The sequence below is a fragment of the Lepidochelys olivacea genome (genome assembly GCF_965140295.1).
Source record: "Lepidochelys olivacea isolate rLepOli2 genome assembly, chromosome: 2".
NCBI lineage: Eukaryota > Metazoa > Chordata > Testudines > Cheloniidae > Lepidochelys > Lepidochelys olivacea.
This window is the reverse complement of record NC_140412.1, coordinates 78,844,565-78,867,638: the sequence shown is the minus strand read 5'-3', so window position 1 is coordinate 78,867,638 and position 23,074 is coordinate 78,844,565. Positions and strand designations below refer to the sequence as shown.

The 23,074-nt window shown below is 42.4% G+C and overlaps 1 long non-coding RNA gene and 1 pseudogene across 2 annotated transcripts in view; both read left to right on the top strand.

Annotated features, from left to right (window-relative positions):
• The window catches only part of LOC311517130, a 40,025-nt gene that overhangs the window by 5,610 nt on the left and 11,341 nt on the right, over nucleotides 1–23,074 (top strand). The window contains exon 2 of the long non-coding RNA XR_014710605.1: nucleotides 22,254–22,334. This is a non-coding gene — a long non-coding RNA (uncharacterized lncRNA). The remainder of the gene's footprint in view (nucleotides 1–22,253; nucleotides 22,335–23,074) is intronic.
• Nucleotides 8,142–8,397, top strand: LOC311517131 (TP53-regulated inhibitor of apoptosis 1 pseudogene; annotated as a pseudogene). The gene has a single exon. The product of its transcript is annotated as a TP53-regulated inhibitor of apoptosis 1 pseudogene (transcript).

Here is a 23,074-nt window from a genome sequence, read left to right as displayed (position 1 = left end):
TAGTTGGGATAAGGAAAATGTCTCAATATGTTACATAATAGACCACTTGGTGCCATTATGGTCTATATGGGGTCAGTAATACCCATTCTGAAAGTCACTGAATAAATATTTATATGATAAAGCCTCATTGCTCCTTGGAGTCTATCAATAATTCATATTTTAGATGGTCTTAAATACATGATAAACCATAATGGCTCCAATGGACCAGTCAGCTCTCATAAACTTCTAGGACGGATTGTTTTTTACTCTTCTAAAATCTCCATTACTATTCCATAGCAACGGAAATATGCATTTAAACAGCTATATATAAGCAATACTATAGAAATTCATGGTTAGCACAAACACTCCTTCGTGGCTCGGTACAAGTTGCTCTGTAAGTCAGGGAGTATGTGTTGCTATGTTTTTATATAATGTCATAAATGTACAGGGTGCCTAACAATGAACTTTATTCATAACAATGATTATTATTTATTTTTTGTATTGCAGTGGTGCCTAGAGGCCCCACTGTGGTAAGCGCTATATTACATAGCAAAACGGAGTCTACACACAAACGTTGTTCTGCTTTAACTATACCAATATAGTCAAAGCAGTACAGCCCTCCTAGTGTGGACACAGGATATTGGTATAAAAATTGTTGTATATCTTACTGCTATGTGGGAATCAAAATCACATTTTTTAAAAAGTTACCCCCTAATCAAAATAGTTATACTGATACAGACCAGGTCTGAAAGACAGCTCTTGCTTTGCTTATAAACTAGCTAGATAAGACAGACATGGGTGGGGGCAGAGGGAGAGAAGCACAGGGAGGTGGTGAAGTAACTTGTCCACGGTTACACGGCAGGTCAATAACAACAACAATGAATAATTAATAGGTAGGGGAAAGATATCAGGTAATTGCATGACATATGTACGGTACCACTTGTGCTATGTTCACTTGACAACATGGTGTGAATTAATGACAGACGTGTCAGCCTTTAACTCTGAATTTCCTTTCTGCATCTGTAGTATCAACTAAAGCCGAGTTAGTGAGGCATGATATTGCTGATATTTCCTCTGCTGCTCTAGCCTGTGTTGACTCACTAGAGAATTGTTCAGGCAAAGAAACCACCTCATGCAGTAGATCAGGGCATCAGTAGCACTGAATCATAACCAGAGGTGGAAAGTTACAATTTTGTATTATTGGAAACTTTCTAAAGTTCATGGTTTTTCTTCCTTCTGCTAGCAAGCTGCTAGAAGAATGAGATTTCTTAGGTAACTAACTTAAGAATCAACTTCCGGTGTCTTGAGTCAATGCTATAACCATTAGAATACTAACTGTGCCTATCTGATGTGAGTCAAAATCATCTTCTGATATGGAACCAGATCCTAAATCTTATTCCAGTTGCTTTCTATTGTTCTGGTGGAACAAAATTGCCCTAAAGTGGGTGTAACTAGCCCCTTAATGTTCCTCCTGCATTAGGGAATTCTTGGCTGTGGGGCCATGGACCCTGGAAGCCTGCACTCTCCAATAGCCCACTAGGTCAGCTACTGTGGAGTTGAGCTGGTGAGCTGACAGGAAATCAGGCAGGTTTCTATTGGAATCTGTCAGGCATGTCTTGAAGGCTTCCAAGCAGAGTGTGCCTGATTTGCATGATTGATTATATGTGCAAAATTTTGCACCAGAACATGTCACTCATACTTCACTATTTCTTATTCTCCTGTTTAAAAAGTTCCAGTCATCTAGTAAGTGATCAGAAACTATACTATCTGACCTAGGTGACCAATCAGAATGAAGAGTGGAGCTAGTCAGAAAAATTCCAGGAAACAGGGGGTTTTTTGGTCAGAAGTTGCTGATTCACCAAAATCAAAATGTTCCATAGAGTTAGTTTGCAAATCAGGCACACTCTGCTTGGAAGCCTTCAAGACATGCCTGACAGATTCCAATAGAAACCTGCCTATAGAAACTCCACAGTAGCTGACCTAGTGGGCTATTGGAGAGCTCAGGCTTCCAGGGTCCATGGCCCCACAGCGGCCAGCCAAATGGACTGCTCCAGCATTGCCAATCCCAGAGCTTCCAGGATCCCTGGCTCTGGGGCAGTCATCCAAAGGGACTTCAAATCTTCCAGAGTCTGTGACTTTAGAGCAGCTAGCCATGAAAAGTGTATCTGAGTCATGGACCACAGGGCTTTCCATTTGGGGGAGAAAATGGAACTTTTTGAAATTTTTGATTTTCCCTCTAATTTGGAATGAAACCAAATTTTGAAATATCTAAATTCTCTGTGAAATGGAATGAACTTTCCCTTCACAACTCTAGTGAACAGTTTGCAAATGTATTTGTCCATAATATTCTGCAAATACTTACAGATAATGAATTCATTTGTAGAAATCAGGGGAATGATTCACAATAAAAGAAAAGGGCTAAATCTTTTGGATAAATGTCTCTGCAATGAATAATTCAAGCAGTGTTGTGCTCTGTGTAAGTATTAGTGCTGAAAAATTAGTATATACCCTGAACAAAGCAACATGATGAGAAAAGCTTTCAGGGTGCAACTGATGATGCATGTCAGCTTGTTTGAGTTCAAAATGCTTTTACATTTTTTAGCTCCTTGGAGAAATGATCAACTTCTGCAAAATATTATCTACTTGTACAATAACATCTTTTAAATACCAAAGCGGTAGCTCTTAAAAAAAAATCTCACCTGACCATCACCTCAACCATCAGCATCAAGTTGCTATTGAACAGATCACCTGATATATTTTTCAAACCTGAACATTAGCCCAAACACACAAGTTGTGGGACAGGATTGCTGTCCAAACTCTCTTAATTTACACTAGTATACATCTGGAGCAAGTCTGTTGGCACCTTGGGAGTTACTCCAGATTGAGAGCAGATTTTGACCCAGATGATCTAAAGGCGATAGAGGGGCCTGCGTCACATTGAAGTAGATGTGCATATTTTCAGTGACAGCAGGGTTAAGATCATAGTTAGCAAGATGAAAATAAAGAGCAGCTTTGGTCCAGCCACTGAGCTTACGGCAAAAGAGGATTAGTGTGACTGAAACCTGTTCCCTTTCCCTTACGCCTCTCACTCTCCCCAATCTATTTCATGTTTAGTTTATTGGTATGACAAGATACAGTGCTGCAAAATTTAATTCCTTTCTTGCAAAACTGATGAATTTCCTCAGCTGAACATTCTCCCAGATAGTGTAGGGAGATGTAGCCAGCCCCTACTCAGCTGCAACTCAGGCAGCCCAAAGCACAATGTGCATGTCAGTGGCAAGGAGAAGATGAGCAGACTGGCAGGAATGCTACTGCATTCTGGCTATTCTTGGTTGGCGTATCAGCCCCTGGTGGCGCTAAGCAACTGAAATACTTTAAAGCAATCCTGAGGCTGCTCAAAATTATGCCTGAACCCCAGCATTAGGGAGTCACACCTAGCTCCTCTGCAGTACCTTCACCCCCATCTACACCCCATGGAATTGAGTTCTGCTGAGAATCTAGGCCCAAATATTTAAGGCTAGAACTGGTTTGACAGTGAAGTCTTGTACAGTTTCTTCATTCATATTCTACCACCCTCCTTTCCTGTCTCTCTAAGGTGGGCAGTTCCCTAAAAACTCTGGCTGTTGCTGGCTCCATAGAATATGTGCAATCAAACAGCTGTTTGGCAGTTATGCAGTTACAGATGTGCCCCTGCTGATTCATCTGCATAATAATAAGCCCCATGCACATTACTTGATTCAGTGTAGATTGAGAATAGAGCCATTAGCAAGAAAGCCCACAGCATAATTAGTAAACAACCTATTTCTTCTCACTGCTATTTCTTTATCTTCTCTCGTTCACTGATTTCTGGAGTAGGAAGGGAGCATGTCAACCTAATATTTCCCCTTTTTAAAATTTCTCTATTGACTTTAATTAACCTTCCTTAAGGCTCACAAGCATAGTAAGTATCACTTTTAAAAGCAAAGGAAAAATGATTGTTTGCTGTATGAGAATTCCAAGGCAATCATAATGCTGGCAATTATAAATAAAAAGGTCTGCTATAATGAAACAGGTGGGTTTTTTAAAGTCAAAATGTATTACAACTGACAATTTGGACTTTATTGATGCAATACGTTTTTGTTTGTCTGACTGACTGATTATAAAACACATTGTTATTATTGAGCTCCGTGTCATGAATGTGAAATAAAGATATGTGAGAAGTTGATTTGGTATCATTACATTTGCCAATGTATGAAATGGTATTTTCTTGGAACCACATAATGTTTTGTTTGTGTGGTTATAACGTGAAGGCAGCATCTACTACACCTAAGAAAGCATTTTCCATCAGAGACAGAGATTCCGTCAGAATGAATGTTACTGATGATAGGCTTGACCATTACAAAGTACAAAGTACATCATAGCTGGCCATCACCCTTTCTCCAAGATCTAACTGCTATTTGGTCAGTGCTTAGTTTTCAGAAATGCTGAGTGTCCTCAACCACAAACTAAAGTGGTTAGAATCTGTGGGTATTCATCATCGCTGAAAATCAGGCCTGCAGATAAATAAAACTACCACGCCCATTTGAAATGGCATCACATGGTGTTTCCTGATAACATGCTCCCAAAGCTCTTCTGGAAGAAAAGTTTATGGCTACAGATTTGAATGTTTTTTCTGAACATATATTTCAGAACATTGCCATTGAACGTCAGATCAAGTTATGCATATGTTAGCTTCATACCAAATATTCATAAATTCAGTACGTCAAGAAGTTTGACTACATAGCCAGAAGGGTAACAAAATAATTGTCCTGGCCCAATTCTCATGCATTCTCAGGGCCCCTTCACTCTGCTCTGACAGTATACATGAGATTTAAAATAATTGTGAATTACATTCACATTCCTAGAGTGGGATAAAGGGGGACTTAGTGCAAATGAGAAATAAGGCCAGCCAGTTTATTTTGGTTTCTCTGTAGATGCTGGCAACAAAAAACTGAGGGTGGTCAAAGATACTTTGTAAAGTCCTTATGGTGAACAAAACTGTCCAGTGGGGTAGAAATGTTGAGTAATACTGGAACCAATTTCCTGTGATTTGAGCAAATGCATATAATTAAGCCTAAACATTCCTCCATTTTCTGCCCTTACCAAATAGGATCTTGGTGTGTGTAACTTGGCTTTGATGGTGCCAAGGAAACAATGGCCATCAGGATTCCATATGTAATCACATTCTTTCCTTCCTAGAAGGGAGGTAAGGTTGTAGTGTTCAATTTGTAATATTTGTGCTGACAAATCTATTTAGCCCTTAGCTTTTCTTGAGCTGTAGCTGGACTGAGAACTTCTGGTTTCAACTATCAATTTGTGAAAGGCAAAACGGATCATAAATTATGACTCATTAATAGCTGAACAGGTGATCCCAACAGAAAATGGTTTTAATAACAAAGGTTAAAAAATAATCCATTTGGAAGATGTCTTATTTTACCTGAAATTAATTTAGGATCATGAGAACAAAGGAAAGTTTAAAGGAGGCAGGGAAGGCCATTCAATTTATTTCTCTGTACCAAAATGAAAAAGGGAGCCTGATTTCATCTATACTGGTTTTATATAGGTGCATTTCTATTGACTTCACTGGAGTTACTGCTTGTTTACACTGGTGAAACTGAGATCAGAATAAGTGCCAAATTATATTTATTTATTTTATTTTGTGAAAGCTCTGGATCTCATGGAAAATCTGTTGTATCCACTTTGAATCTAAGGTTGATTACTTTTGAAGGGGATTAGAGGGAGCAAATTGTGAAAGCCCACACAGTTTCATGGTATTAATATATTTTAACAGCCTACATGCTGTCAGAATTGCACAAAAAGTGTTAAGAAATTTTTTAACAACAAAACAAAAATAAACAACAACAACAACCCCACCAACTCAAGCAATACTGGATTCCTGACATTTTGTGAAATGAGAAAATATATAAGCAACATTATTACACTAAGAATGGAAACATTATTCAAGTGGATCCAGGAAAAAATCATCAGGAAAGCACCTTATGCTTGATCCTGAAATTAGGGAGGAGAAAAGGGGAATATATTATGGTTCTCTATCTTATTGATGAAGTGACATGCTGCCTATATAGTAACAGGGAGCCTTCCACAAATATTGTATCCTTTAGTCTATGTACAGTCTGGTACTGGCCACTAGTTCCTATAGCCTGGACACTTCCATTAGCCTGTGATACACCAGTACCTCCTGATTCTGCCCAATTCTTTTTCTGGAGCCTTCCTGTTTTACCCTGAGTTCCTGGTGTCTGCTCTTCTCTCCCCCCGTTAGCTTTTCACCTCTTTCCTCACTAGTTTCTTCACCCATTTTGTCTGCTTCCCGTTTACCAGATATTTCTCAATGAGGGGTTGTCTATGCTGCCTGTTTTTGCACCAGTTTTATGCCAATGTGGCTCTACTGGTGCTGAACAGGAGCAGACCGCTAGTGTAAAAAGTGACCTGTTCTGGTGCAGTTTAACCAGCTGTTCTGTTTTTTGGCTGGGAAAAAAACACTCAAGCCTGCTTGATCATGAAAGTTTTTCAAAGTTCCTTCCTGCTTTTCTCCATCACTGAGGTGGCGGCGGGCATTAGGGAGGACAAGGCTGGAAGCTTTCTCTGCTTCCCTTCTATCCACAACAATCTATCTAAGGTATTTATATGGCACCCATTTCTCTAGTAACTGAGTTCCTCACATTCTTTAATTCATTTATCCTCACACCACTCCAGTAAGGTAGAGAAGTGCTATTTTCCCCATATTACAGATGGGGAACTGAGGCATGGAGAGGCTAAATGACTTGCCCAAGGTCACACAGGAAGTCTGTGGCAGAGCAGTGACTTCTATTCAAGTCTCCCAAATCCTATGTTAGTGCCCTAACCAGTAGGCCACCCATCTTCTCTTCCTCTCAAAATCCTCAGTGGCTGTGACTCTACTTTTCTTCCTCGCTGCTGTTTTCCATGGGTCCTCCAGCAGATCACTATATTCCCATCTCTGTTTCAAAACTGGAGCAGTAACAAATCTCCCCCTTCTATGATCTTATGCTGGCTTCAGCACTAGAGAAGTTGGATATAATTTTAATTTTCAGTGGTGCAGTGTTGGTGCAAATATCCTCAAATTCGCAAACTGAAAACAGATTATCTTGGAAAATTTCTAATACTCACTCCTCCTTTCTAACGTGCTAGAAACACCACACAAACAACCTTTCATGCATAAATATATACTTCCATTTCTGGTTTTGGCCACACCCAGGAAGTATAGAAATTCAGATACAAAATATTTAATTTAATTATTTCTAAAAATACATCTTTTAAAATATTATTGAACGTCCAAAAAACCCTAAGCTTTGAGTTGGATTCACTTCAAAGCTTGGATGTATGCTTAACAGAACATGTGAAAATGTTAAAGAATTCCAAACATAAGACTGCAGTTGTACCACTATGAGCCAAACAATAATGTCTGGAACTATTGCTATAGAATGCTCGGAGCAGTACATCCATGATATCCTACTGGCAGCTCCCAGAGAAGTAAAGCATTGAAAGATAGATGGGTTGAAAATGAAGAGCAGGAGTTCAACTAATAGCAACTACTGGGTAGATTTCTAAACAGAAACGTGCCAAGATTCAAATGCCATGGAAAACTCCTGTTTCTTGGCTCCATCTTCTCCCTTCCTTCAGCTCTGCTCCCAGTTCCAGAGAGGATCTCATTCCCCAGTTGCACTGAGGGCTATCTGGATATGGGATAGCCAGAAGGTAGCCTGCAACCACATTGGTAGGTCCCAGGGAATTTAGTTTTGTCTGAACATTCTTCTCTTTGACTTTGTAAATGTTATTGAGACAACTGATAAAATTTAACAATTGTTGTTAACTAACACATTGCTATGTGTTAGGATGTGTGACTGAAACCTGCCCCTCTCTCAGTTACTACTCTTCCTGCTTTTACATTATATGTGTATTAGTTGTGAAGTATACCTGATAGGCCAAATCATGCTCCCTCCTACACACGAGTGGTCCCACCACATTGGATGAGAGTATTTGCCCAAGTCAGGATTATTCCTGGAAGGGTTGGCTTTCTCATGAAAGTAGTCTCATCACAGCAAGGGAATAGTGAAGTCAAATGTGATTAATAGTTGCAGGAACAGGCCACATGACCAGGCTCCCTCATGAACAGCGTGGGGGAGGCGTGCACAGAGCTGAAGCACGAGTATGACCAGTGCTTTAACCGCTGGTTTGCCAAGAAGTTCCTCAAGGGGAAGAACGCGGGGGACCCCTGCGTGCAGCAATTCAAGCGCTACCAGCTCTGCGTGCAGAAAGCTATTAAGGAGAAAGACATACCCATCGAAGGGCTGGAATTCATGGGTCCCAGTAAAGGAAAAGCTGAAAGCTCCTCCTGATCTTGTTTGGACATCTTGTGCCATTACAATGACCTTTTGGACTTGGAAAAAGAACCTCACACAGACTCAGTCTAGTCCATTGTACAGTAGGGCCTGCTGCTTCTCCAGTTGTGTTCCAGTTTGAAGTCAAAAGGAATTTTGATAGGGTGAGAGACAGATAGGAGATAGATTGGGTCTATATCATGTATGTATGCATACTCCAGAAGGAGATTTTCTGAGGTACAAAGAGCAATTACACAATCAGCTCCCAGTGAAAGCCAATGGGAATTGGATGCTTGATTCCCCAATTCCCTTTGAATATCTCCCCTACACTCATTTGGGCCAGATTGTATGGCTCCTATCGCAGGCAAAGGCATGATGGAGGAGTGCTCAAAGAGTCTCTTTTTACTTTGTGCTCTGTCATACAACTGTCCCTGAACTAGGGAGCACAAAGGAATGCTCTCAGGGGTGCACTTAACCCATTGATTCTAATGGAGTGGGCCCAGTACACTTGAAAGGTATATACTGCACTGCTTGAAAGGGGGTAGCCATGGGTGTGCTTCCTCGGCTTACCAGGGAGCTCTGGGTAGAAAACTACCTGGAATTCTTCCTCTGGATTCTGTTCTGTCCTCAGTACTTGGCTTTTTCCACATGGCATGACTGTCCCTTTAATGGCTGCTCTATTATCCTTATGTAATGATAATGTTGGTATCACTTTTTAAAAAACAATACAAGACGATATCAAAATCCTGCTCCTAAAACACATACTATGAGTGAGGCAGCACTGAAACGGTTATTTAGTCTGGGTTTAAACAATCAAATGTTTTTTTGATTAAACAAGCTATTCAAGCATTGTTACACATCGAACTGACAAGTTCTAGTCACATAATTGTCAATGCACAATCAAAAAATGAGATTAATTTCCAAAATAATAACAATTCTTTTACCCCGCGTGCCATATTTATAAAGTGTTCAGCGCATTTCTTCCAATTATTTCCAACTTTTTAACAAATTATTACACAACAACCTTTTCTTTGTAAAATTACCCCACTTTGATGACTCACTGCACCTTTTCACTCAGTGCATGAATGGACCCTCTTCGTTATACAAAAACAGAGGGAGTGCAATTCCAAAACAAAAGCAAGTCAGCGAAGAAGAAAAAATGATTTGATTGTTAATGCAAACACACACTTTTGAAAAAATTGCTAAATTAATGCAGCTCCAGGGGTCATAATAATAACCTATGTACACTCAACCCTCTTCCAGATGATGCATAGGTTATTACCCTGGAATTAAACAATCATGCATATTTACTTCAAAATTATTTGCTGCAACACACACACATGGATATTAATGAAACAAAACCCACAGATCTGATTAATCTAGGTTATTTTGTCTCAATAAATATAAAAAAAGACACACACAAAAAAACCCCTGGAAATATATAACATTACAGCCAGGAAAATAACAGGAAATGTAGCAATCATTAGCAGGAAGAAAGGAGGAATATTTTTGTCATGAATAAACCTGAAAGAGAAAATAACTTTAAACTGTGGCCTTGGGAAAACAACCTTATCTAACTGCAGGCTCACAATAACAGCTCTCTCCATTTTCCACCATGAAATCCAGCTAAGCATTGATCAAGAGAATGCATCCTGTATTAGCAAAAAGAAAAGGAGTACTTGTGGCACCTTAGAGACTAACCAATTTATTTGAGCATGAGCTTTCGTGAGCTACAGCTCACTTCATTGGATGCATACCGTGGAAACTGCAGCAGACTTTATATATTCTCTGTGTATATATAAAGTCTGCTGCAGTTTCCACGGTATGCATCCGATGAAGTGAGCTGTAGCTCACGAAAGCTCATGCTCAAATAAATTGGTTAGTCTCTAAGGTGCCACAAGTACTCCTTTTCTTTTTGCGAATACAGACTAACACGACTGTTACTCTGAAACCATCCTGTATTAGTTACCCGAATTTGCAATTTTGGGGTGATTCTAAATCCTGTTTGATTATTATATTACAATAGTAACCCTGCCAGCTTTATACCATCTCCTCCAGGAAGTTGTGACCTTTGCTTTCTGGGGAGGACCTTGCCATTGTTATCCAGGCCATTGTTGCTTCAAGATTAGACCACAGTAACATGGTCTACACAATGCTATACCTTAAAACAATTTGCTGGTGCAGATCCCAGGCATACTTTTGGCCTTCACAACATCCCCTGGCAGCAAGATTCACAGATTGACTGTGAATTGTGTGAAGAAGTTGTTTCTTATGTTTGTTTTAAACTTCCTGCCTATTCATTTCACTAGGTGAGCCCTGGTTTATATGTTGTGTGATAGGGTAAATAATTCATGATCTTATAGACTTTATAAATTTCATATTCCCTCTTAGTCATGTTTTTTTTCCAAGCTGGACAGCCCATCTTTTAATTTTCCCCTCATACGGAAGCTGTTCCATACTTCTAATAATTTTTGATGCCTTTCTCTGTACCTTTTCCAATTCTAATATATATATTTGAGATAGGTTGACCAGAACTGCATACAGTATTCAATGTGTTGGGCACACCATGGATTTATATAGTGGCATTATGATATTTTCTATTTTCTATGATAATATCTATTCCTTTCCTGATGGTTCCTAACATTCTGTTACCTTTGCTGACTGCTGCTGCATGTTGAACAGATATTTTCAGAGAACTATCCACAGTGACTCCAAGATCTCTTTCTCGAGTGGTAACAGCTAATTTAGACACCATTATTTTCTATGTATAGTTGAGTTTATGTTCCCCAATGTGCATTGCTTTCCATTTATCAACACTATGCTTCATCTGCTATTTAGCCCTGGTCTACACTAGGACTTTAGGTCGAATTTAGCAGCGTTAAATCGATGTAAACCTGCACCCGTCCACACAATGAAGCCCTTTATTTCGACTTAAAGGGCTCTTAAAATCGATTTCCTTACTCCACCCCTGACAAGTGGATTAGTGCTTAAATCGATGTTGCCGGCTCGAATTTGGGGTACTGTGGACACAATTCGATGGTATTGGCCTCCGGGAGCTATCCCAGAGTGCTCCATTGTGACCGCTCTGGACAGCACTCTCAACTCAGATGCACTGGCCAGGTAGACAGGAAAAGAACCGCGAACTTTTAAATCTCATTTCCTGTTTGGCCAGCGTGGCAAGCTGCAGGTGACCATGCAGAGCTCATCAGCACAGGTGACCATGATGGAGTCCCAGAATCGCAAAAGAGCTCCAGCATGGACCGAACGGGAGGTACGGGATCTGATCGCTGTTTGGGGAGAAAAAAGAAAAGGAGGACTTGTGGCACCTTAGAGACTAACCAATTTATTAGAGCATGCTCTAATAAATTGGTTAGTCTCTAAGGTGCCACAAGTCCTCCTTTTCTTTTTGCGAATACAGACTAACACGGCTGCTACTCTGAAACCTGTTTGGGGAGAGGAATCTGTGCTATCAGAACTCCGTTCCAGTTTTCGAAATGCCAAAACCTTTGTCAAAATCTCCCAGGGCATGAAGGACAGAGGCCATAACAGGGACCCCCCGCGTGAAACTGAAGGAGCTGAGGCAAGCCTACCAGAAAACCAGAGAGGCGAACGGCCGCTCCGGGTCAGAGCCCCAAACATGCCGCTTCTATGATGAGCTGCATGCCATTTTAGGGGGTTCAGCCACCACTACCCCAGCCGTGTTGTTTGACTCCTTCAATGGAGATGGAGGCAATACGGAAGCAGGTTTTGGGGACGAAGAAGATGATGATGATGATGAGGTTGTAGATAGCTCACAGCAAGCAAGCGGAGAAACCGGTTTTCCCGACAGCCAGGAACTGTTTCTCACCCTGGACCTGGAGCCAGTACCCCCCGAACCCACCCAAGGCTGCCTCCTGGACCCAGCAGGCGGAGAAGGGACCTCTGGTGAGTGTACCTTTTAAAATACTATACATGGTTTAAAAGCAAGCATGTGAAAAGATTACTTTGCCCTGGCATTCGCGGTTCTCCTAGATGTAGTCCTAAAGCCTTTGCAAAAGGTTTCTGGAGAGGGCAGCCTTATTGTGTCCTTAATGGTAGGACACTTTACCACTCCAGGCCAGTAACACGTACTTGGGAATCATTGTAGAACAAAGCATTGCAGTGTATCTTTGCTGGCATTCAAACAACATCCGTTCTTTATCTCTCTGTGTTATCATCAGGAGAGTGAGATATAATTCATGGTCACCTAATTGAAATAGAGTGTTTTTCTTCAGAAGACAGTCAGAGGAGCCCATTCCTGCTGGGCTGTTTGCCTGTGGCTAAACAGAAATGTTCCCCGCTGTTAGCCACAGGGAGGGGGGAGGGTTGAGGGGGTAGCCACGCGGTGGGGGGAGGCAAAATGCGACCTTGTAACGAAAGCACATGTGCTATGTATGTAATATTAACAGCAAGGATTATCCTGAAAGAGTGTAGCCACTGATTTATAAAATGTGTCTTTTTAAATACCGCTGTCCCTTTTTCTTTCTCCACCAGCTGCATGTGTTTCAATGATCACAGGATCTTCTCCTTCCCAGAGGCTAGTGAAGCTTAGAAAGAAAAAAAAATGCACTCGTGATGAAATGTTCTCCGAGCTCATGCTGTCCTCCCACACTGACAGAGCACAGACGAATGCATGGAGGCAAATAATGTCAGAGTGCAGGAAAGCACAAAATGACCGGGAGGAGAGGTGGCGGGCTGAAGAGAGTAAGTGGCGGGCTGAAGAGAGTAAGTGGCGGGCTGAAGAGAGGGCTGAAGCTCAAATGTGGCGGCAGCATGATGAGAAGAGGCAGGATTCAATGCTGAGGCTGCTGGCGGACCAAACCAGTATGCTCCAGTGTATGGTTGAGCTGCAGCAAAGGCAGCTGGAGCACAGACTGCCACTGCAGCCCCTGAGTAACCAACCGCCCTCCTCCCCAAGTTCCATAACCTCCACACCCAGACGCCCAAGAACGCGGTGGGGGGGGGGGGGCCTCCGGCCAACCAGCCACCCCACCACAGAGGATTGCCCAAAAAAAAGAAGGCTTTCATTCAATAAATTTTAAAGTTGTAAACTTTTAAAGTGCTGTGCTTAAAGTGCTGTGTGGCATTTTCCTTCCCTCCTCCACCATCCCTCCTGGGCTACCTTGGTAGTCATCCCCCTATTTGTGTGATGAATGAATAAAGAATGCATGAATGTGAAGCAACAATCACTTTATTGCCTCTGCAAGCGGTGATTGACGGGAGGAGGGGCGGGTGGTTAACTTACAGGGAAGTAGAGTGAACCAAGGGGCAGGGGGTTTAATCAAGGAGAAACAAACAGAACTTTCACACCGTAGCCTGGCCAGTCATGAAACTGGTTTTCAAAGCTTCTCTGATGCGTACCGCGCCCTCCTGTGCTCTTCTAACCGCCCTGGTGTCTGGCTGCACGTAACCAGCAGCCAGGCGATTTGCCTCAACCTCCCACCCCGCCATAAACGTCTCCCCCTTACTCTCACAGATATTGTGGAGCACACAGCAAGCAGTAATAACAGTGGGAATATTGGTTTCGCTGAGGTCTAAGCGAGTCAGTAAACTGCGCCAGCGCGCCTTTAAACATCCAAATGCACATTCTACCACCATTCTGCACTTGCTCAGCCTGTAGTTGAACAGCTCCTGACTACTGTCCAGGCTGCCTGTGTACGGCTTCATGAGCCATGGCATTAAGGGGTAGGCTGGGTCCCCAAGGATAACTATGGGCATTTCAACATCCCCAGTGGTTATTTTCTGGTCTGGGAATAAAGTCCCTTCCTGCAGCTTTTGAAACAGACCAGAGTTCCTGAAGATGCGAGCGTCATGTACCTTTCCCGGCCATCCCACGTTGATGTTGGTGAAACGTCCCTTGTGATGCACCAGAGCTTGCAGCACTATCGAAAAGCACCCCTTGCAGTTTATGTACTCGGTGGCTTGGTGCTCCGGTGCCAAGATAGGGATATGGGTTCCATCTATCACCCCACCACAGTTAGGGAATCCCATTGCAGCAAAGCCATCCACTATGACCTGCACATTTCCCAGGGTCACTACCCTTGATATCAGCAGATCTTTGATTGCGTGGGCTACTTGCATCACAGCAGCCCCCACAGTAGATTTGCCCACTCCAAATTGATTCCCAACTGACTGGTAGCTGTCTGGCGTTGCAAGCTTCCACAGGGCTATCGCCACTCGCTTCTCAACTGTGAGGGCTGCTCTCATCCTGGTATTCATGCGCTTCAGGGCAGGGGAAAGCAAGTCACAAAGTTCCATGAAAGTGCCCTTACGCATGCGAAAGTTTCGCAGCCACTGGGAATCGTCCCAGACCTGCAACACTATGCGGTCCCACCAGTCTGTGCTTGTTTTCCGGGCCAAGAATTGGCGTTCCACAGCATGAACCTGCCCCATTAGCACCATGATGCATGCATTGGCAGGGCCCATGCTTTCAGAGAAATCTGTGTCCATGTCCTGATCGCTCACGTGACCGCGCTGACGTCGCCTCCTCGCCCGGTATCGCTTTGCCAGGTTCCGGTGCTGCATATACTGCTGGATAATGTGTGTGGTGTTTAATGTGCTCCTAATTGCCAAAGTGACAAAGTGAGCTGAGCGGCCTCCATGCTTGCCTTGGTATGGCGTCCGCACAGAAAAAAGGCGCGGAACGATTGTCTGCCGTTGCTCTGACGGAGGGAGGGGCGACTGAGGACACGGCTTACAGGGTTGGCTTCAGGGAGCTAAAATCAACAAAGGGGGTGTCTTTACATCAAGGAGTATTTCAGGCAGGACTTCACGGAGGGTTCCAATAAGAAATGGTGCACCTAAGTTATCGTTCTTTTTGGAACAAGGAGGTTAGGATGGCCTCTGATTGATACATGGCTAGATTTACCTCGCTGCACCTTCTCTGTGAGTGACTGCAGTGTGACCTAGAGGAATGAGTCCCCTAGACGGGGGGGGGGGGGAAGCAAATGAATACAAAACAAATGTGGTCTATTTCTTGTTTTGATCCACTCCATCTATCTTTTACATCTTTGGCTGGCAGCAGACGGTGCAGAAGGACTGCATGCCATCCACATCTCATGGCTGCTCGGCAGAAGATGGTACAGTACAACTGCTAGCCATCCTCATCTCTTGCCTGCCAGGCAGAAGATGGTACAGTACGACTGCTAGCCATCCTCATCTCTTGCCTGCCAGGCAGAAGATGGTACAATACGACTGCTAGCAATCCTCATCTCTTGCCTGCCTGGCAGAAGATTGTACAGTATGACTGCTAGCAATCCGTATCGCCTGCCTGCTCACCATAAGACGGTTCAATAGGACTGACTGCAGGACTAAAGAGAATGACCTGGTCAAGTCACTCCAAATTTAGTCCCTGCGCCCATGTCTGCCCAGGCGCTCCCAGCCGACGTGGCCAGGAGCACCTCGGACATGACGAGGACGACTACCAGTCATACTGCACCGTCTGCTGCCAGAAGGCAATGGGTTGCTGCTACTGTGTAGCAAAGCCATACCACGTCTGCCAGCACCCAGGAGACATAGGGTGACGGTTACCTGAGCAGGCTCCATGCTTGCCATGGTATGGCGTCTGCACAGGTAACTCAGGAAAGAAGGCGTGAAACGATTGTCTGCCCTTGCTTTCACGGAGGGAGGGAGGGAACGGGAGCCTGACGATATGTACCCAGAACCACCCGCGACAATATTTTAGCCCCATCAGGCATTGGGATCTCAACCCAGAATTCCAATGGGCAGCGGAGACTGCGGGAACTGTGGGATAGCTACCCACAGTGCAACGCTCCGGAAGTCGACTCTAGCCTCGGTACTGTGGAAGCGCTCCGCCGAGTTAATGCACTTAATGCACTTAGAGCATTTTCTGTGAGGACACACACACTCGAATATATAAAACCGATTTCTAAAAAAACGACTTCTATAAATTCGACCTTATTCCGTACTGTAGACATACCCTTAGTTTCCTGGTCATCCAGTGTTGTGATATTCCTCTGTAACTCTTTGCAGTTTGCTTTGGACTTAACTATATTGACTAATTAAGTAGAGTTTGCAAACTTTGCCATGTCACTTTTTCCAGATCATTTATGAATATGTTGAACAGCACTTGTCCCTGTACAGATCCTTGGGGGGACTCCTCTACTTAACTTGTCACACTGTGAAAACTGACCATTTATTTCTACCCATTGTTTCTTACATTTTAACCAGTTACTGATCCATAAGAGGGCCTTCCCTCTTATCCCATGATTGTTTAGTTTGCTTAAGAGCCTTTGATGAGGGACCTTGTCAAAGGCTTTCTGAAAATCTAAATACACTATATCCACTGAATCACCCTTGACCAGCTGTTTGTTGATCTCCTCAAAAAATTCTAATAGATTGGTGAGGCATGATTTCCCTTTACAAAACCCATCTTGACTCTTCCGCAACATCATGTTCATCTATATATCTGTTAATTCTCAAAAAGAACAGGAGTACTTGTGGCACCTTAGAGACTAACAAATTTATTTGAGCATAAGCTTTTGTGAGCTACAGCTCACTTCATCGGATGCATGCAGTGGAAAATACAGTGGGGAGATTTATATACACAGAGAACATGAAACAATGAATGCTACCATACACACTGTAACGAGAGTGATCAGGTAAGGTGAGCTATTACCAGCAGGAGAGCGGGGTGCGGGGGTGGGGGGAACCTTTTGTAGTGATAATCAAGGTGGGCCATTTCCAGCAGTTGACAAGAACGTGTGAGGAACAGTAGACCTAAAAGTGGCAATTCTTCAACAAAAAAAACTTCAAAAACAGACTCCAATGAGAAACTGCTGAATTGGAATTAATTTGCAAACTGGATACAACTAACTTAGGCTTGAATAAAGACTGGGAGTGGATGTATCATTACACGAAGTAAAACTATTTCCCCATGTTTATTTCCCCCCCTACTGTTCCTCACATGTTCTTGTCAACTGCTGGAAATGGCCCACGTTGATTATCACTACAAAAGGTTTTCTCCCCCCCCCCACGCTCCTGCTTGTAACAGCTCACCTTACCTCATCACTCTCATTACAGTATGTATGGTAACACCCATTGTTTCATGTTCTCTATGTATATAAATCTCCCTACTGTATTTTCCACTGCATGCATCTGATGAAGTGAGCTGTAGCTCAGAAAAGCTTATGATCAAATAAATTTGTTAGTCTCTAAGGTGCCACAAGTCCTCCTTTTTTTTTTTTTTTTTTGCGGATACAGACTAACATGGCTGCTACTCTGAAATCCATTAATTCTGTTCTTCACTATAGTTTCAACCAGTTTTCCTGGAACTTAAGTTAGGCTTATCAGCCTGAAATTGCCACAATTGCCCTCTGGAGCCTTTTTAAAAAATCAGCATTACATTAGCTGTCTTCCAGTCATTTGGTACAGAGGCCGATTTAAGAGATAGGTTACATGTTTCAGTTGGTAGTTCTGCAGTTTCACATCTGAGTTCCTTGAGAACTCTTGTGTGAATACCATCTGTTACTGATGACTTATTAATGTCTAATTTATCAGTTTGTTCCAAAACCACCCATACAGACACCTCAGCCTGGGACAGTTCTCCAGATTTGTCACCTAAAAAAAAAGGCTCAGGTGTGGGAATCTCCCTCAGATCCTCTGCAGTGAAGACTGATGCAAAGAATTCATTTAGCTTTTCTGCAACAGCCTTTTCTTCCTTGAGTGCTTCATATCGTCTTGATTATCCAGTAGCCCCACCTGTTGTTTGGCAGGCTTCCTGCTTCTCATGTACTTAAAAAAATGTTTACTGTTAGTTTTTGTGTCTTTTGCTAGCTGCTACTCAAATTATTTTTTGGCCTGCCCAATTATAATTTTACATTTGACTTACCAGAGTTTATGCTCCTTTCTATTTTCCTCAGAGGATTTGACTTCCAATTTTGAAAGGTTGATTTCCTCCCTCCCCCCACAACTGCTTCTTTTACTCTGTTGTTTAGTCCAGGTGAGATTTATTTTATTTTTTTGTCCTCTTACTGTTTTTCTTTTTTCTTCTTTTTTTTTAAAATTATTTGGGATATACATTGAGTTTGAGCCTCTATTATGGTGGGTTTTTTTAAGTTTCCTTGCAACTTACAGGCATTTCACTCCTGTGAGTGTTCCTTTTAATATCTGTTTAATAAACTTCCACATTTTTGTGTAGTTCCCCTTTTTTAAATCAAATACTACTGTGGTGGGGTTTTTTGGTATTTCACCACCATCACCACCACCATCATCACCGCAAAGGATGTTAAATGTAATTACATTATGGTCACTATTACCAAGTGGTTCAGCATTATTCTCCTCTTGGATCAGATCCAAGGACTGAAGCAAGAATTGTCTCTCACCGTATGAGTTCCAGGACAAGCTGCTCTAAGAAGCAGTCATTAAATGTGTCTAGAAACTGTATCTCTGCATCCTGTCCTGAGGTGACATGTACCAAGTCAATATGGGAATACTTGAAATCCCCCCATGATCACTGATTTTTCTGTTTTTGTAGCCTTTCTGATCTCCCTGAGCATTTCACAATCACAGTCACCATTCTGGTCAGGTGGTTCATAGTATATTCCTACTGCTGTTCTCTTATTATTCAAGTATGGAATTTCTATCCATAGCGATTCTATGATACAATTTAATCCATTTAAGATTTTTACTATGTTTTAAGTCTACGCACTCCTCCACCAGCACAATTTACTGTCATTCCTATATATTTTCTACCATGGTATTCCTATGTCCTGTTGATTATCATCATTCCACTAAGTTTCTGTGATGCCTATTATATCAATATCCTCATTTAATACTAGGCACCCAAATGCATCCATTTTAGTATTTAGACTTCTATCATTTATATACAAGCACTTATAAAATTTGTCAGTAACTAATTGTCTGCCTTCATGTGATGTAATTGAATGGGACTCTTTTTCATTTGACTGTTTCTCTTCAGTTCCTACCTGTACTTTATCAACTTCTAGCCTGTCCTCTTTAATAGGATATAGTGAATCCCCTATAATAAATCTTCCCCCAGGGATGTCAATGTCCAAATCTTGTGCTCCTCTGTACTTGTCAGCTTTCCCCCAGCCCTTATTTCCTGAAGACAATGGAAAATAGGAAGGATGGGTTTTGCAGCTAATTCGCTGGCTGGCAGAGCTGAGTTAATTTGTTCTTGCTGAAATTCTTTTTTTAATGCTGCTGGATATATTATGATGCTGTAAGATTAAGTGAAGGCACCTATAGCATTTGTACAAGCATCATTTTTATTATTATGTAAATCTACATAAATAAATAATGAACCCCACAATAAATATTGGACGCACTTGTGTGTCTTCACACATTTTCTTTATTTTCACAGTTAGTAGTGTTCACATAACGTAAATCTTTACTGGGCATCATATGCATACTTTGAAAAAAAAATCGCCCAACAGTAACAGCAATAAACGAGCACACGCAGGTGCAATGTTCAGGCGCAAAATGCCAGGCTGTGCTTTTGCACGTTGCCCTGCATAAAACTCTACTGCATCAGAAGCAGTGCATAAAATCCTTTCCTGCCACCCAAGGGCTCCAGCAAATGGTAATGTGCTACTGGCACATACAAATAGCAGATTACTAACTACCCAACTAGCCCACGTGCCAGGATACCTACATTAACCGAAGCTTAGTGGAGAAAGGGGGGCCAGACCCAACACTCTGCCCACTTGAAGGTAGAAGCAGTAAGTGCACTATGTCCACTTATCCCTGCATGCCCAGACACCCATAACAAGGCCTTACTCAGTCTTTCTCCCTGTGCAAGTGCATCATCCAAGCAACAATCTGGCCATATGGTAATTGAATTCATCATTATACCACTGACTTATCAGTATTTCTATCAATGTTATATAGTGTAATAGGTGTGCATGGCAATTCTCAGAGAGACATCGTCCCCGCCGTAAACAGTTTATAATGTGGCATTTTGATCCTGCAACCCTGACACACATAAGTAGTTCATAATCATATGAATAATCCCATTGACTACAACAGGACTACTTATATGAGTAAGGGTTGCAGGATGGGGCAATAGGTCACATAAACTAGTACATGATCTGGGGAGATATGAGAACCAGCAAGATGGAGTATAAAAGGGATGGAGAGTGTATCTGTGTCCGTGTGGATGGTGGGGGAAGTCTCACTAGCTATGCCATCTGGTAGTAGGAAGTAAGGATCCAGGGTTTCTGGAGTACATGCTGCAAACATATACTCATACTCCATATAAATTGATCATATGAACAAATGGAAAAGAGGTCATTTTTTAGTTGTTAATGACCAAACACCCAGTACCAAGTGGCGACCATTATACTGGGAGTACCCATTGCGAAAGATGATGGATCTTGGATCGTTCCATTTTCCAAGTCAACTGTAAGGCAGGTAACCATTTTTTTTTTCTGAAGGGTGTAAACTCTGTCCCTTCTGTGAATTATGTCAGCAATCTTCTATATGACTTGTGTGATATTGCCAGGTGATACCTTACAGCAGGTGTTCACTTCTCTAATATGCGGCTTCACACATTTACTTGCACTATCATATCCAAGGCATACTGAATTTTGTTCAGCCTACAGAAGGTGTCAGGCTGGATAGACGACATTCTTGTGTGTGCATTCATCTTGGCATGACAAGTGTCCATTTGACACTGAATGGAAAGATTTTTTTTTCCTGAGAAGGCTCCAGCATACTATATTACCTGTCACTGTAACTGTGGTGCTGCCCAGATCTTTGCAAGAAATGTTTGTTGATTCCTACTGGCAAATTGCTTCTAACTTGATATATTAAGGAATAAAGTATCTAGATATCCTGCTCTGAATGAGGTGAGTGAACACATTTTACAGACTAGAATGATGGGAAAATTCCCTATTTGACTTGGGTTTCATACATCTATGCTACATGCTGCTTCAGTAAAATATCTGTCTGAGCAAGAAAGTGTATTTATTAGAAAATTAAGCTTTTGGTAAATTAAAAGTTGTCTTTCATTTATGTGCAGGCTGTGGCAGTGGGTGGTGGGGGTGGGGTGGGGTGGGGTGGATAAACCCCACACTGGAGAGATAGGGGTTTAGGAACAATTTTGGGCCCAGGATGCTCCACCCCCACAGGCTGTTGGGCATGTTCCAGTTGGAGGAGGGACTTAAAACAGAATCTCTTTAGTACAACAGGGCAGTGAGTGGATTGAGACAGGCTGCTCTCACTGATGGAGGGACTCTGCCAGGAAGGTATCCCCAGGAGGAGAGCAGTTGTGCAAAGCCAGGATTCCTTAACCAGCAGAGGCCCATGAACTGTGTTGCAAGAGATAACTGCAAGCCATGATGCACCCCGAGGAGGGGCAGAGTGATAGGAAGAGACTCAGGGGAGGGTAGTGGATGCCTTCTTTATGGTGCTTAAGAGGCCCTTTGGGTTGGAACCTTGTGGCATGGGAAACCTGGTGGCGTGGGAAGCTGCTAGATGCAGCTGCCACCAGAAACTCCAATCACTATGGGGGGCTATGCCCCACTCAGACAGGTTATGCTATTGTTTTCTGCCCTTTGTTCAGAAAAACACTATCGTATCAATGAATCTTTAACTATTTTTTATATTTGTGCAGAGAATCTGTTCACTTACTGTGCAAGCATAACAATCTGATCTGATTCAGACTGGAAAGCCCTAGACATGTACATGAAAATATTTATATTATTTAAATTGTAAAACAATGCAGTAAGAAGAAGATTGACCTGGAATATCTTATAATTTACTTGTGACTTATTTTCAGAGAAATTCCTGTAATTACTAAAATCAATATATTGTTTATTTTTCATATCATGTTCCCTCTCGTAGTTCTTGAACATTATAATTGATTGCACAAAATTCTATTCCTTCTTTTGACACCAGAACCAGCATTGCCCCTTCTTCTGAGTGGAAGCACAATTTTGTGGTGTCTGGTGGGGAAGAAATCAACGATGCAGAGTCCAGGTATATTTTAAGAGCAAAGTTGCTTTATTTACACATATTTATCAGTCATAGAACAGAGGTAGTCAAAAACATGCAGGGAATCCCTTCTTCTAGAAATTTCAGCCCAACACCAATGCCTGGTTCCTAGAGAACAACACTGCCTCAAGAATTTACACAATCAGAGATGAAGGTCAGCTCCCAGACTGCTGCGCTGGGCATCACAAAATGGGGAAGAGATGGCCAGCCCTCTGTGGAGATAGAGGTGGTTAGGGACTATTTAGAAAAGCTGGACGTGCACAAGTCCATGGGGCTGGACGAGTTGCATCCGAGAGTGCTGAAGGAATTGGTGGCTGTGATTGCAGAGCCACTGGCCATTATCTTTGAAAACTCGTGGCGAACCGGGGAAGTCCCGGATGACTGGAAAAAGGCTAATGTAGTGCCAATCTTTAAAAAAGGGAAGAAGGAGGATCCTGGGAACTACAGGCCAGTCAGCCTCACCTCAGTCCCCGGAAAAATCATGGAGCAGGTCCTCAAAGAATCAATCCTGAAGCACTTGCATGAGAGGAAAGTGATCAGGAACAGCCAGCATGGATTCACCAAGGGAAGGTCATGCCTGACTAATCTAATCGCCTTTTATGATGAGATTACTGGTTCTGTGGATGAAGGGAAAGCAGTGGATGTATTGTTTCTAGACTTTAGCAAAGCTTTTGACACGGTCTCCCACAGTATTCTTGTCAGCAAGTTAAGGAAGTATGGGCTGG